This window comes from Nomia melanderi, chromosome 7 (genome assembly GCF_051020985.1).
Source record: "Nomia melanderi isolate GNS246 chromosome 7, iyNomMela1, whole genome shotgun sequence".
Lineage (NCBI taxonomy): Eukaryota > Metazoa > Arthropoda > Insecta > Hymenoptera > Halictidae > Nomia > Nomia melanderi.
The window spans coordinates 8,628,909-8,645,990 of record NC_135005.1 but is presented as its reverse complement, the minus strand read 5'-3'; the positions used below and the strand labels follow the sequence as shown (position 1 = coordinate 8,645,990).

The 17,082-nt window shown below is 37.9% G+C and overlaps 1 protein-coding gene and 1 long non-coding RNA gene across 5 annotated transcripts in view; one reads left to right on the top strand and one right to left on the bottom strand.

Annotated features, from left to right (window-relative positions):
- The window catches only part of LOC116424171 (UPF0489 protein C5orf22 homolog), a 749,516-nt gene that overhangs the window by 703,035 nt on the left and 29,399 nt on the right, over nt 1-17,082 (top strand). The gene's annotated exons all lie outside the window — the stretch shown is intronic.
- Nucleotides 6,453-9,208, bottom strand: LOC143174726 (uncharacterized). The gene is made up of 3 exons (XR_012998971.1): nt 8,996-9,208; nt 8,004-8,282; nt 6,453-6,647 (listed from the first exon to the last, which is right to left on the bottom strand). It is a non-coding gene; the product is annotated as an uncharacterized LOC143174726 (long non-coding RNA).

Sequence of the window (17,082 nt, the reverse complement as noted above, 5' to 3'; positions counted from 1 at the left end):
TATAACTTTAATTCGTCATATTATAATTTTACAAGTTTAGTGCGTATTCAAAATAGAGATTCGACGAGAAGAGGAGAACGTTTAGAGTTCGTTACACTTGATGGCTACCGTAGAACGAGAAACACGGTGTACGATGCACGACACGTGGGTGCAGTGCACACGCGCGCGCGTGCACATGCACACACGCACATGAGTGCAGAAGCTTACATGTTACATCGGGATCACCTGCTGTCTGTCCACATGTCGCCCGCAGGCAAAATCGTTCAACCGACACCGGGCCTATTCTGGGCCAATCGCCTGTTGGATTACACCTTTTTCTTTTATTTCTGCCCTCGCTTTTCTCGATACGATGAACCGAAAAAAAGGAAGACACGATGCGCAGAGCGGTGAACTTCTACTAGATGATTACTGTCGAAGTTCTGCAAAAGTATCGAATATACGTCGATTGATTTTATCGAAAACTGGACTGGAACTTTGGCGTTCGTATCAAGGCTCAGTTGACATGTTGTAATCGCTATATTACACCTTTATTAGCAAATGTAAAAAAATCGAAATTTGATGAAACAAGAATTAAAAGCAAAATGAGACTGTCTTATCCCAGAAAATTTTATAGTTTCCAAGTGTTTGAGAATTCTTGTATAATACACTTGTTCAAAGCTTCATAGTCTACTTATCGTATTCGGGGTAACAAATGGACCAAAAAAACTAAACCCCTTATTCTGTACGACTGTTGAACTGAATTCGACAAATCTAAATATTCTTGCTTAATATATAAATTGAATATTACTAAGTCATTCCATAAATAATATTCCTTATAAATTTTCTAATGAAAAACCACAAAACTGTTTCGAAAATACCACCAAAAAATCAATCAAAAAATAGGAAAAAAAGTAATTAGCAAAAAGAACATTACTTATAACCTAATATCATCATTTTCTACCACCAATCAACTTCTACGAACGTTCACACAGGATAAGTATTAAAATCTTTCTTTCCTGCAATAAATTATAAACGATAAAAAAGCTTTATCGAGTACAATTTTGAAAGAAATCATAGGACAAGAAGATTAAAGAATCTGAGCCTCGTAAAGGCAGTTTTCACGCTTAAACGATCATCTTCGAAAGTTCCACGCCTATGTACTAGCAACTATATATACAGCAACGTATGTCGAGTAGACGTGGCCATGTGCACGCGTAGGCAAATGCGCAGCTGGGCCACAGCCTCTGTGTCTGGTCCTTTTGGAAGACGTTCTTCCAGGCGGTTTGCTCCCGAGTCGACCCTGAAGTGGATCGGTGTCCGTTCTTCAGGATTCCGGGAGATTGAGCTCAGTTCATGGTTCATCTCACAGCAGAAGACTCGGTTATACCCTCCCTCTCGCCGAGCACCACCTCGCCGGCCTACACCTTCGTTTCTTTATATACCAACTGCTAACGACTTTGTTCTACGCTTCTGTGACTGCATCGCCGATTCCTTTGACTGGTCGGTCAAACTTAACGGCGGCCAAAAAGTCAGAAAAGTTGTTTCCCCTTGGATAATTAAGTTCATCCAGGTATTACATCCCTTGCGTGTATCGATTTGCACGATAATTTGTCACACATTTCGTGGACCGAGGAAAATCTCCTCTTTCCGCTAGAAATTGGTCATTGGCTTGCGGATGTATTCTAAACTTCGGTTTTTAGACTGCCAATTATCAAAAATATCGTGGAAACATAAAAAAAAGTTTAAAGTCTTACGTACAGTCTTTTTATAAATCTGTTTGTGACATTTATGTATTTATCAAGTGACAATTATAGAAATTTCTAAGGGTATGACTTAAAATAAATGGTTTTTGTAATTTCAATTTTTCGAGTTTCCTTAAGTTGCGGTTTAATTAGCGACACTTTCGCAACATGTTTATCTGTGTTAAGAATTATAAATTCGGGTTTCTTGTGGGACGGAAGATTAGATAGATCGAAAGCGAAGGGGCCGGTCGATCGACTCGTTTTAATGCAGAGACAAATCGGGCCTGTTAAAGGCTGTCTTTCTAGAGAAGAGATATAATCGCGAGGTGATATTTAAACGACCCTCGACCGGGGATCGGGATAGCCTAATTAACGTCATCCCGAGGATAAAGAGCGACCACGATCCCGATGTAAACAACTCGAGTTAGGTCCAATTAGCGAATTGGAGCGTCGAATTAAGTTTAGCATCTAAGGTGCAACTGTTTCTAGCCGACAAGGATCCATAATACATGATCAACGAGCCGTTACTTGAGCCAATTACACATCAGTGTAAGATCATCTGATGCACGCCGTAATCCGTTGTAATGGCAGTATAAACTGAAAGAACTGTTATTTGTGTCGCTCAGAAGCCAGCGCGGTTAAGTTGATTTTTTGATATTTTCTGATTTTTGTAAATATCAATGGAATACAAAATATTCTTTTTAGTTATTAAAGGATTTACTCGTTCCTTCGTTTTTTCTAGGTCAGAAAGCCCTTCTTTTTATAGCTTCTGAATATGTTTGTATAACAATTTCAAAAGCCAAAACATTAATTTTCTCAATTTTCGTTTTCTGGACTTGAGCGACTCACTTATATGTTTCTGCTATCGGCCAGAAAATCTATCTTTCACATAAACCTTTAATGTTTCTAATCTTATATGATTCATTTAATGTCTTAAAGCAAAAACGTCCAATCAGCAGATGTCACGTTAAATGAAACAGGTATTGTTAAGGTTGAATTGAATGAGTTTAAAGAAATACAGTGAAAATGGAGATTTTTATTCGGCTTAATTTATAGAATCGTAACTCGCAATATTTCTTTAACACTTCTGCTTATGAAATTATAAATAGCACCATCTAAACCATGTATTTCGTTGGGTAACAAAATAATTATTTAATGTTTAAGATATCGAAGAACTTCAATCATCGATTAACCCCTTGCCCTACGATTTATTTCTCTATAATCGATACAACTACTTTGTCATTAATAATTCATTGTGAAAAATACAAAAATTCTATGCATATCATATATCCACGTTTGCTCTGAAGTATAATAATCGATAACAGAAGAATAATACTTAATTTGAATTCACAAGAATTGAGTAATATCTACGTTCGTTAAATTCTGTTTAAAATCTTAATCACGAGTCTGACACGTTAGTATAAGGCAAGGGGTTAATTATAGATATCTGTATCGGCGCAGTTTTATTTATACACTACAATTACTGTTATTTACTTCAGTCTTCAGTCATTATGGGGGGAAAACGATATTCAGAATGATCTCACGTAGACGGATCGAGAAGTAATTTCTGTATACGAGTTCGAGCAGGAGGAAAAAAGTTTTCGCCTGTGCAAACACTGCCTCCTAAGGGACAATTAGGACGGTCCATAGCATGGTAGAATATCAAGGTACTCGCTAGGAGAGCTCCAAGGGAGCTAATGTGCTTGCGCGACTCCGATTACATTACACCGCCAGCAGCGAGAAGGGAAAGGGCTGAAATCAGATAATCGACACACCACGCATTTATGTTATATATAAGAATATTAGTTACTTTAGTCTGCCTTCTACGTACACGACGTTTCCTATGTATGACTTCTAATGAATAAATCGTTAGTTATCGCGAAAGTATAATATGTAGAAATCCTCAAAATCGAATAAAACCATGAATTACACTACAATTCTATTTAATCGTGTTTAATCGTTCTACATACTTGTTTAATTTCGGTTTGTGTAAATGTATCCAGAAAACCGAATTAAATTGAATTATAAAATATAAACTTTCTGAGTCAAGCTTTTACATTTATATAATTTATATATGTACATTGGTGTTGCATATTTCTATACATATTCTTGTAGAACAAGGAATACGATTTTCTTATACTTTATTCAAATTATTAAGACAAATGGGGAAGCCTAGATTAATTATTTCATTTCATTTGAAATTTAACCCCTATGTTGGCAGTCAAAGTATCTAGATATCCATATATCTAAACTTTAGTATTGCAATATTCTTAAAATATTCGAACTACATTGATCCAAATGGGCTTCGTCAAATTTTAACGAGAACAGCATAAAATTACACGAAAGAAATTTCCAAAATGAATATCTGGTTGGGAATATAAGAATTAAGGACTTTTAACAACTCTCGGAAATTGTTCCCAGCTGAAACATCCGTGGAAAATAAGAATTACAGCAATGTCCAGTGGCCAATGAATTGAAATATTTATGATCCTTGTTCGTGGTTACGTTTCAACGTGCGTCCTCGCCCCGCCCTCAATGCGTGAGCGCACACATACGCGGGCCGAGTCCGCCATGATCAAATATTGATGCCACGCGAATGAGTTGGACCACCGGCAGGAAGCCATGCTGCCACCCTCTGATTACAATGCGAGATAGCGACAGGACTATTAGGCTGTCTCAAGAGGAGACGTTGGAAAGAGACTCGGCGAAAAAACACGCGGGGGAACGAGGATGGTAACAGTCTTCACCTTGGAAATGGAGACACGTGGCAAGAACCTCGTTAAAATTTTTCCTTTTTTCGCTGGTAGACACACTTTTCTTAATTATTGTTTACCTTTCAAACATTTCAACGGAATTCAGTGGAAATGTTTAGTCAGTCGACTGTGTTCGACGAGTATACATGTCATCTTAACAAATCTGCATCGGACAATTTTTAGTAAAATTTTCCTATGAAACTGCGATAATTATGTTCGTAATTAATAAAAACAAAATAATACTAATTCTTTACTATTTATTTTAATTATTATTTATTTTTTTAAATAAACATGTAAATTCTTCTTTGTTTTTCCTTAGTATTTCGTTAGAATATATTACAGGTGCATGCACCAGATTGTTCAATTTTATTGCGCGCGTAATGAGAGATTTTTTAAAATAAATTCCACAGTTAATAGGTTAAATATCTTCATTGCCTATGAATGTAAGAAGGAAATATTTAGGCGACAGTTGTAGTGTCTTCTTCCTTGGATTAAACGATAAAAGGAAAATTTAGGAAAAGAACTGTTAGGGAAAACGGAAAGACAAGATATTAGAATGAATAAGAAAAGTGATAGACACGTTTAAAAAGAAATTCTTAATTAGTTTTTACTATATCTGAATACTTTTATATTCGAACTTTTATTATTCTGTTACCTAAATAGGGTAACTTAGATTAGACTCAGATAGACTTCTGTCGGCAAAAGAATATCTAACATCCAAGTCTCCTATTTCTTCGTATTAAATTTTCGGTCCGTAATAAAATCGTAATACAACGAAAATATTCGATACGCATTCTTAATTCGTCTGGACACCTTTAATTGAACCAATCAACCACGGATTATCCGTATTAAGTTTTGCGCTTCGCTTCGCTCCTGGTGCTGATTCTGCTCGCGTAATTTCGTGACTGTCTGATAATTCGATCTGCAGCGAATTTAGCTGGGAAGAAAAGGAAGCTGAAAAGAGGGGACAATAACCGCAACGCTCCGTTAGTCATGATTATTTCTGCACGATAAGTGCGGCGTGCTTAACTCTGCTGCATCCTTCGAGTCTTCCCCGATCCAATCACGTTTCCATTTTTTCGATACAATTACTATTATACACCCTTTCTCGATTCAGTCATGCTCAAATTGTGAATATTTTGCTAAAGATACCTGTGAATTTTAAGATAGTACAATTGGACCCCTTATAACGCGGAAGATACGTTCTGTGTTATGCGAAACAAAGAGCTCAAAAATTTAGAATTAAATAAATACATTTCTTATTATGGTGGAAAATAATATGCAATCTATTTTCAGTTAATGTATTCTAGAGTAATAAGAACGTACCAACTTCATTTGTAATTTATATTTATATGCAATCCTATGTGAAATAGAGAAATAGTTATATAATAGAAATAGAAATATTTCTGTTGTTGCAGAAAAGTATACAAATTCAATATTCTAGGAAATATACAGCGTTCTAATGTTGATTCAAAATAACAAAAATTAACTCTCAATTACGGTTCCCAATATATTCTGAATACTTGCGTATCCTTTGATCGTCACTTGACTTAACAAAATGACAAAATTTGATATTTAATAAAACTTCGTATAATGTATTAATATATGACACATTACAATAAGATATCTTTGTTCCTTAATTCATCTGTGATTTACCGTTAACCCCTTAAGAACATCGAGTCAGTCGTTTCGAATCTCGAATTACTTATTCATTTTAGATCCAAATTAAATACTATCTTCCTATTAATAATACTTACATTCCTCGGTAAAACTAGATGTTGATGAATTGTTAACTCTTTACTCCCTGGTAAAAGATTAAAGACAAACTTAGCCAGCTATCCAAGAAATCATAGGACAAGTTAAGTTTTCCAAAGAATGTCGCCCATACTTCAGAAAATATTGCATACGCTTGGCGAAGAACGTTCGAGTGTAAAGGGTTAAAGACCCAGTCAGTCGAATGATCTACAATAAGACCGCAGAACAGGTAGTCCGGGCCACTGACAACGACACGGGCCGGTCGTCTATCGTATCAGCGTGAGCCAGCAGCAGCAGCAGCAGCAGCGGGGCCGACCGGATGCATCGAGGAGCAGGACGGAACAGGACGCGGTCCTTCAGGATTGTCCATGACCAAATAACCCGAAGGCATCCCGATGCTTGTGGTTGCAGGAGCGTACTGATGAACCGGGGGAGACGGTTTCAGTTAATCACGCAATTTTCGCCAGTTCCTATCAGGCACTAACCCTCCTACTAGCAGGATAGGAAGCTGGTCTTAGGGGGTGAGAAAGTGGCTGGTCGGTTAAAGAACGAAGCAATGGCGCAGAATGGCGGTGGGCAATTGCTCGTAACTCGCTAAACCACCTCTTTCCACCTAACCTAAACCCTCGATCCGGCGACCAGCAAAACCCCGTTAAACTCACCGTCGAAAGCCCCAGACAAAACCTGGCCGACCCTTTGCCAGGGCGACGATCTTCCTTCCTTCCTTCCTTCCTTCCCGCGGTGAAAGGGTTGACCGCCCTCTCGCGCGGAACGTTCGAGCGTCGCGGAGGGGAGAATTAACCCGTTAAAATTTAAAACTCCCCAGAAACGATTAACGAGCTGATAAACACGGTTTTGATGATCGACGGGCTTCCGGATCGGGGCGGCGATCGTGCCAGCCTTTTAATATCGAGGCGGTATTCGTTATTGGTTAACACTCGAGATGGAGGATAATGATCTTCTTCTTTGAAGGAAGGGGTTGTGACACGTTGAAACACGGGTAATAGGTTATATCGCTGTTTAATGCAAAGTTTATTGCTTATATTGTGTGATATTCTTTGGGTTGGAACTTTGAGTTGAAATATTTAAGTGAGGATTACTTCTAGGAAAAGGAATTGTTTAATGAAAAAATTAAAGAAAAAATGGTAATTAAAATGAATATTAAAAATCGTTGTTTAAAATAAAAATACGTAATATGAAAAAAGATTGAATTACAAATAGGAATAACGATAGAATTTTTAAAAATATGAATCGCATGAGAGTATGTAAACAATTGCATATAAAATCACCTTATACGATTTCAGAGGAATTAGAAACAATTCTTACTTTTAAAGTAATGAAAATAAAATAATGAAATTTAACACAATCTTTATTAATATATTAAAAACAACATGAAATATACTATACCCTCAATTAGTCTATTAATTACCTAAAAACATAACTCATTAATTCCACGTTAATCCATTATTATATATCCGTTATATCATCTACAAAATATTTCCACGTTAATCTGTTTAACCATACATATTCTGCCAGTGGTATTCACGGTTTGACTAGCGGCGGTCGCAAAGGAGTAAACATCAATGTCGAAGATATTGTTGAAACGAGGACGTGAAACGACAGTGCAGGACGCTCGTAGAACGAAATGGGACATAAGAGGCGACAGACAAACGAAGAGATGAAGACAAGAAGCAGCAGAAGGGTAGGAAGGGAAGGATAGAGGAGAAGGAAGAGAGGAGGGTTTGGCCGCGTAGTTGGGTACTCAGAAACTCACCAAGACCCCCTAACGAGCTCCTTTCTTCCCTTCCTATTTATTTCTGTTCCTTATTTAACTGGCCCCCACCAGCCGTAATCTATCCTTTTCCATTTGTCGTCCCGTCTCCCTCCACTCGCGAAACACCAAAAATCCTCTTTCTTCGTTGCAACAGCAGCAATCCACCCTACGGCGTTTCTCAACGGAGGCCGACCCTCTGGATCGGCCGAATAAAAGTGTTGGCTGAGCAGGAAGGCGTAGTAGGTTGATGTATAATAAAACACCCTTTCTTCGCTGCATCTGAATTAAACAGGTTTTACGTCCAAATTATGGACACGACAATGATATCGCTAAGTAACGTGACTGCATTAAAACGCGGCCATTAACGGTCTTCTCGAAAACGCTACAATGAAAGCGTAAATTAAAATGTAGTATTTATCAACTGGAGTTTCCTGATTTTCACCACGGTAATTGTGTATCTATAGGTTAAAAGATTTTCGTTTCTTTCAATCTTCTATATGTGGTTTGTCATTGGAGTAACAGAATTAAAACTGATCGGTTCATCATTATTTTAACACGATTAATGTTTATTTTCTGTATTCTTCAATCCAATAGTAACTGTACCACCCAACAGTCGCTTCCAATCTATTTAAAACACGAAGCATCGAAGCAACAAATTATCTCCAATACAAACTAAAACTTCCCCTTTCATTTCAAGTATACACCAAAATTAACTTTTTCCTATCATGCCACAACACTTTCACATTTACTATTTACATTTATCCAAAAATTCAAACTTTCCATTCCCCAATCCCTCCTCAGTCCTTTGTTGCCTAACCTGTTGCATAGAAAACATATCAGCACAGAAAACATCTATTCGTAAATCTTCTTCTCCACCAAAATCGTGTTCGCGAACACCACGGAAATCATAGAGGTCGCGCATATTATAACCCCGCAGCCGTAATCGCGGCCGGGGTTTATTAAAATTTCCTACCAATTTCCTCCAGACTTACCGCAACGGCACGTGTCCTCTAATCCATCGAATATTTCGACTCGTGCAATTTTCCTTTTCCCTCGATATTCGTTCGAGGATTGATCCTACCTAACAAACGAGAGTCCACCCCTCCCGCCACCCTCGATCTCCCCCTTCTCTTGCTTCAGCACCCCCTCTCCATGCCTGTCAATCCTGCCGCTTCCGATTCTCTCTTTCTCTCTCTAATCCTCGTAGGAACCGCCGCAGCTTGTTATTAATGAATCTCCATGCGGCCGTACCACGACGTAGGTGAAATAAAAAATGGCGCTCCCGCGACTTTACCACCCCAGTGTCGTTGAGAGGAGAGCACGGGCGTGGGGGAAGGTGACGAAGGGGGAGAGGGGCAGAGGTGAGGCGAGATGGAAGGAAGGACGGAGGGTGAAACTGCACGAATAAAAATGCCCGGTTCCTGAGCCGGCAGCGAGGGGGGCGGGCGACGGCGGCGGCGGCGGTGGCGGAGGGGCGGGCGAGCGAGCGGGCGGGTAGACGAAACGGGGTGGCGTGCTCCAACGACTTGTGATCTGATCAATAAGCCGGTATAGGGGATTATTTTGCGACAGGAGCTGTGTGTGACTCTTCCTCCGCGGATTTGTGCGCGACGCGATGCGACGAAGCCCTTAAAAAGTAGGAGCTCGGTGGGACTGAGAATTTTCTGGACGATCTTCGCGAGACTTTGTAATTGTTTTTTTCTGTTTGGTTTGAGGTAATCGGTTGTGATGGATCTGATTTGAGGCTGTCTTGCGTGACCTCGTTTGTTAGTTGGGGTTTTTATATTTTGTATTTGGTATTGGACTTGGGTGTTGGAAGCAGGGTGGGGTTGTAGGTGTTCTGTTGATATTGTAGTTTATTAGATGGATAGATTTAATTATGGTTGTGCTGTAAATTTAACTTTATTTCTGATGAGATGGTTGTTGCACTTCGTGAGTTTGTGAAATGTTATGTAGAGGAACATTCCTTCGCGTTTGAAATAGTTGAAATTGACAATAAATAAAATTCATTGGAACTAGCAAAATTGATCGGAAACGTTACTGATGATTAGACTAGCCTTTGTGTACTCATAAGAAACTTATAACTGCAAAGTTAGACAGGAAAATGTATAAAATAGCGAAAATGTAAAGCATTTTAAAGTATTCAGAAAAAAGCTATTCTCCATCGTATTCTACTTTTCCAGTTGTATCCTTAAAACTATGAATTTACTTAAACAGCTGCAGATAATCACCATCGCCAATATTCGCACACTCGAAATATTCTTCCCCGACCAAAATGTTGATACGAAGACGCCTTAAATCCTTTGCTCGCACAGGCCAGGAGGAAGCACGCGAAATATTGTGCCCCCTTGTCATTTTACTCCCGTGATTTCGTAATTTTCCGCGTATCCGGTATCTTTTTCAAAGGAGCCGGGTCCGGCGATGAAATTACTCGCTTTGTCAGCTTAAACCTCCGCCCGTCGAAATTTATATTCCTCTCGAAATGAAATGTTATGAGCGTTGCTTGGGCACAAACCAGAGCAGAGAGATCCCGCCCCGTATATCCTGCAAGGATTTCCACCGTGTTCCTCGCCGCGCCGTTTCAATCGGCCGAAATGTATCCGAAAGACGCACGCCCCGCGCGTTTCGCGTTATTATACCGAGCTCTTCTTCATGGGGGCGAGAATTTTCAGTCGCGAGGAGAATCGTAGCCGTAGTGGAAACCCGTTTTTTCAAATCGCTGAGAACGCCGCGAATCCCTCGTTCCTGGGTTTGTTTGGCGAAGCTTACCACTTATTCCCCTTTCGCCCGTCCTCTTTGCAGCGAAAGATGCAGTGAGGATTCGGGGCGGCGGGGGCGGCTGGCATTATAGGAATTGGATTTAGAGGTGCCACACTTCGATGGCATCGCGGAATGAAAACATTTATCATTCAAGATAGTAGATTGACGAAGCAGATTGTTTCTTCTTTTTTTCTTTTCTCTTTGGAGTTTTATGTCGCATCAACTAGATACTAGGTTATTAGCGGCTGGATTACATTATCTGATTTATCAGTTTGGTTTCCTTGATAAATTTAAGTAGATCCTGCGTTTTCTCAACTTTTAAGTTGTCCTTGAACGTAGATTCTAGTTTACATTTATTACGGAGATCGTGTTCTGCATAATGGAAGATTAAATGTTCTATGGACATTGTAGAGGATTGATGAGGATTTTTTGAAATTCTGTAGAAGAAATTTTAGAATGTCCAATTTTTATTCTTGACATGGTTACTTGTTTTCTTCTTAGTTTTAGCGAGTCTTCTGATGTTCGAATTAGCCATTTTTTTTAGCCATTAGCTTTTTCATTGCCGGTTATTCCTACATGGCCGCGGATCCACATAAATTTGATTTTAGATCCTTTCTCAGAGATTTTTTGGTGAGATTGTTTCTGTGCACTTCGTAGTGGAAGTACGAGTAACGTGTACGGTACTATTTACAGTGGGCCATCCTAAAGCGATTAAAAACTAGTGGCAAAATATAATATGATATGAAAGTGAGATTTTCCATAAGAAACTGATATAAGCAGGGGATCAACTTAACTCTTCGCGGACGAAGATTCTTTGAAATATACAAAACCTTCAAAGTATGAAGCTAAATTATATATCAGTTGCTTAAATAATAGAAAAAACAGAAACTATGTACTGATCTCTTGCTGTTTGAGTAATTAAAGCATTTATTTGCAACTTAGTCTTCGAAGCATGACAATTTCATCTCACCGAAATGTCAACATTCGTCCTCAAAGGGTTAACTAATTGCCTGACGATTTATTTGGAATCAAACATTACTGCTTAAGCTGTCATTTGTCGCAACCCTGTGGACACGACTATTTTAAAGAAAATTGAAATATTACAGCTTCAATGAAATTTATTTATGAAAATAGGGAAATTATTTTAGTTACGATACAGGATATTGGTAAAATAATTTACGAAATCTATTTCCACGCTGATATCACGCGCGAGTGGGACTTGTCATTTCAGTTCAGGGGGTTAATACGAGTTGGACCAGTATCCAAAGAGGAATTTTACGTGAACGTGAAACCCTGTAATGCGGAATATTTTAATCGCATTATACGGAGTTTTACTGTACATGGCGTTGAAATGTCTTTTGGGAGTTTTGGCGGACGCCATTTTAATTGAACGTGTCGTTTTCGATGGAACTTCGTGCGTAAGGTTATTTAGAATAAATATGTGACTGAAGTTGTGAATAGTATGGCTAAAGTGAACATTTAAGTAAACTCTTAAGCAAGTGACATTGCAAAAATATTTGCACTTGAACAATTGATTTTATAAATACGATTAATATCCTAGAGACTACATATATATTTTTGTACCACCCGGTAATTTCTGTTTATGTACATAACAATATTTGACTAAATTTCATTAAAAAAAAAAACACCATTTTCAATGAAACTATTTTTTTCTAAATTAAATTGTTTCTTTGCATGTCACCTACTTCAGAAATCTTCTCCCTTAAATGTATACATACAAAATGGATAATGGACCATATTGACGGTCATACCAAATTTTTCACACGAAACTAACAGTTACGATATTAAGCAACGGAGAGACACAGTGAAATGATACTAAAATAATTTATTTTTAACACACATGTTTCTAGTAAGAAATTATAATTATAATATAAAATATAGAAAAAAATACATTTGTCAAAGGATAAGCTCCAAGTCAAGAAAGAAAATCATTAAGCACAGGGTTAGCGGAATCGTCAAAAAGAGGGTGTAAGGAAGGCAGGAGACCAAATCAGGTGGAAAGGAACGGAAGCTTGAAAAAGCAACACAGTGATAATTTAGCAAGAGAAAATATCGTATTGTATTTTGTGCGGGAGTATTATTATATCCAAGGCGATATTATTCACCAAAACGAAGCCAGCAAATAGAGAAACTGATATAGAGGTCTCAAAGTAGAAAGGGGAATGGACAGAAATAGAGAAAAACCTGTGCTTTGTGCCATGCACAATAATCGAGAGAGAATACGCCACCGCCTGTGACCCTTCTCGTTGATCATTTCTCCTTGACTACTGGGATATCTTTGTCCTTTCAGTCCTATTCAAATCTAAATGCAGCTCATAGTCTTTCGAGGGCGTCAATAAAATTACGAAATAATTTATGCAATAGATTCTTGATCCTAGACAATGGCTAGCTAAAATTTACGTCATGCAAATTTCATTTTAATATCTACTTAAAAATGAAACGATTGGTAACACTAATTTTCGAAGCATTTATTCAATTTAGTATTGACGATTATTATCATAAGACAGTCTTTTTATATACATTACTATACACATAACAATGATAGGATGTTATTTATAACAGCTTTTACTTGTGCTCGAAAAGTATTTCATTTTAATCTATAAGTGCAATTTAAAAAATTAATTAAAGAATAATTAAAAAATGTGTACCGTGCAATTTTTTCTATTTTAAGGGAACAGTAATTTGACACACTTAGTTTGTTTCTAGGATGTGTGTAGGAGATACAATGGTCATTACTATTTTTACAAGTATAACCATTGTAATCGTAAAATAATATTTTACTCGCATTTTTTAATAATAATTTATAAACACGAACTCTTCATGCGAATAATAAAGAAAAATGCACAACTATACATTATATAAAACCTTTCCATATACTGAATAAAGTAGATTAGAAATAAAATAAAATAAGTTTCGTTTAGAATGAAAAATAGAAGTTGATAAAAACCAGAACACTCTTCATTTATCATGAATGAAAATTGCATGTTAATATTTGAAAAACGGAGTGTTATTGAATCTCGAAGACTACAAGTAACGGGTGTGAATATTTTATAACGGTAAAGCAGATGTATCGGGATACGCCGAATACTCTGAATTATCCAAGCAAAAATTACGACGGGGATGATGGGAAAAAACAAGAGAGGACAACGGTAAACGCAACAGCAGACGAAGCATCGTTACAGCATCGTTATATTAAAACATAGCAATAAGTAAGGTTCCCTCGGTCTCTTCTTTCTTCTTGCCTTCAATGTTAATCCCCACCCCTTGAGTCACCCTCTTGTATCCTGTGTGATCACGGGATTTTTTTCATTTCTTGGGACGACGACGCGGTGCCTGTAATGTTCACCGTGGAACAAAGAAGATATGAAATATTCTAAATTCCCAGACAACTCTTGACATAATTCCTTTTATATGAGGGAGACAAATATGTTTCCCGAGTGTTTTATTCATTTACTCGCAACATAAATTAATATAATTTACGAACGAGGATCAAATTATTCATCATTCCATTTTATTTCAATTGTTCTTCTTATAATGCGATTTAACTTCTTGCCCTACGATTTTTTTTCAATTATAATTAGGACTATGCCATTTATAATTTATTGAAAGAGAATAATTCTAGGTATATTATGTTTGCTCTAAAATGTAATTACTAACAACAGAAAAATAATCTTTTATTTCCATTCAAGAGAGTTGACTAATATTTATGTTTGTTAAATTTTGTTTAACATCTTCACCACAAGTCTAACACGTTGTTATAAGATAAATTCTTGGATGGTGAGATTCAATAGTGACTTGACTATTTTGATCCAATTTGTCAGAGACGTTGTTTAGCTTGTCAGCCTTTAATTTATGTTGTTTGTTAGTTATTTCTATTAGGTTTAGTAAAGTCCATTGCATTTGGAAAAACATGTTTGAAGACATCGGTTATTTAAGACCTGATTGGGTCCTCCAACGAAATGTGGCAGTAAAACTGAATATATTACATTTTATACCAGAACTTCATAAAAATCAACAGATATCATTCTGCTACTGGTTTTTGCTTTTCACCGTCATTAATAATATACATTCAAAACCCTTAATCCCCTGTTCTATGATTTCTTTTACAATTATGTTTGATAAAACTACTTTGTCGTTAATAATTTACTAAACGAACAAAAAAATTCGATTTTAATTCTGTCTACGTGTACTCTAAAGGTTAAACACTGATAATAAACAATAAAATAAAAAGCTTCGATTGAAACTTTTCATGACGAGTCTGACTCGATGTTACAGAAAGGTTTAACATGACCATACCTTCACTGGTTCCCATTCTTAACACTAGGTTTACCAGTATTTCTAGTACAGTTTATTCCATCGTTCCTAAACAAATTTATATCCATTTATTTACATTTTGAATATTAATAGTTAACAATAAACAATTGCGATACATATCCGCGTAATTGCATCAATCAAAATAATATTCATAAAATTGAATACACATCAAACTAACTGATTCCGTAAACCTAACGCTAATACCCACCGCGAACCGCAATCAACCAAATCACCCGATCCTCTCAATTACCTCTGTCCCCCATTTGTTCAACTAACAATTCCCACTCGATAATCGTAGCCGACAATTTCAAAGACACTCGCGTACAGAACACGATCCTTTTGATCTCCGGAAAACAAAAACTCACGTCGCAATGCTTAACGTCCCCCTCCCCCCGACACACGAGTATCTCATTAGACGAAATCATACGCGGCTCCAAGAGCAGAGGAATAGAATTCCTCCCTCTCCGTCTCACCCCTTCTTTCTCCCTCTCTCGGCCACCCTTTTTTTATCCCGCGCGTTGTACGCAGTTCAAATATAACGATTTACCGTGTTCGTGGAAAGGAACTCTCCAATTTTTGCGAAACTCGTTTGCCCATCCTCCCGTTGCCTCATCTAGTCTTTATATCGTGCTTTTAAAAATTTGTTCGGAACTTTCGTGCCGCGGGGGGGAGAGGGGAGGGAAAAAGCGGTCCGCCGCCGGGGCACCCTTGTCGCATTTCTCGCTCCAATAAATATTTCTACATGAACTCCGTCCTGGCGAAGGAGAAAAAAAATGAAAGGGCCCGGCCACTCCATCGCGGTATCCGCGCGCAACTATTCGGCGACGTCTCGTTCTGTCGCGTGACGAGCGAAAATATTCGCGCAACTTTCGCCAGCGGTAGAATCCGCCACGTTGCTGCGCTGACGCCGGGAGGAATCGGTCGAGCTCGCTCTCGTACCGGACGAACGCGAACAATTTCACTCAACGATACCGCTGCTTAAAGGGAGTCTTTTAATTTGCGCAAACTTTCGTTTACTATCTCTCGCCCCCGTTCACCCCCCGCTCATTTCATACTTGTTTCGCTGCAACGAACTCGCCCGTGTTCCCTCTTTTCCTCTTTCTTTCTCCCACCCCACGTCTCTTCTTCTTTTTTCGGCGAATCGGGAAACACTGCAGCCCGCGAAATAACTTTGGAATTAGCGGAATCGACCGACGGATAAGTCAATTAAATAGAAACTGTTTCCTCGACCTTTTCACGTTGCGTCGGGTTTGAATGTTGGATCTTTCGGACGGTGTACCGTGTAATTGCATGGAAACGAAGTGTGTAGGGGAAGAGTGGGAATAGGTGAAGCGTTGTTGCTGCTGGAGATGTAGCGGATTTATTTTATGTATTGTGCGATGTGTTGTTAGGTAATAACAACCTGATTTTAACGGTAGAACTACCGAGCGTTTAATCTGATTAATGTGTAATCCTTTTAGAAATTGCAGTAGATCTTTTTCGGTTTCTTCGTGTGTGCATGATTATCATTCAAGTGAAACTTATTTTTTAACTCGTTTCGGATATTTGACACTTTCGAGATATCAATAATTTCGGAATAAGAAAACTGAAATCCGTTCGAGTCTTATAAAGCAGACACGCAAAGGTGATTGATATTATAATTTCATACCGTTAACCCCTATGATTTATTACACAACTGTGCTTGATAAAACTACGTTAATAATTTAGTAGAAGAAGAAAATAATTCGATGCTTATTCTGTGTCCACGTTTACTCTTAAGGTTAAAGATTGATACTCAACAAGTAATACTACATCTACACAAAAAATAAGTAAATAACATTTAGATTTGTTGAATTCCATTGAAAATGTTCATCACGGGTCTGACTCAATATTATCGGAAAAGGGGTTAAGAATATAGAATTGTTTTCTCCGTGGAGATTACTTCTTCCTGTGCTTCACCGTTCAACGCTGTTGTCTTCCAATACAGTGTAAGCCAATTTAGAGG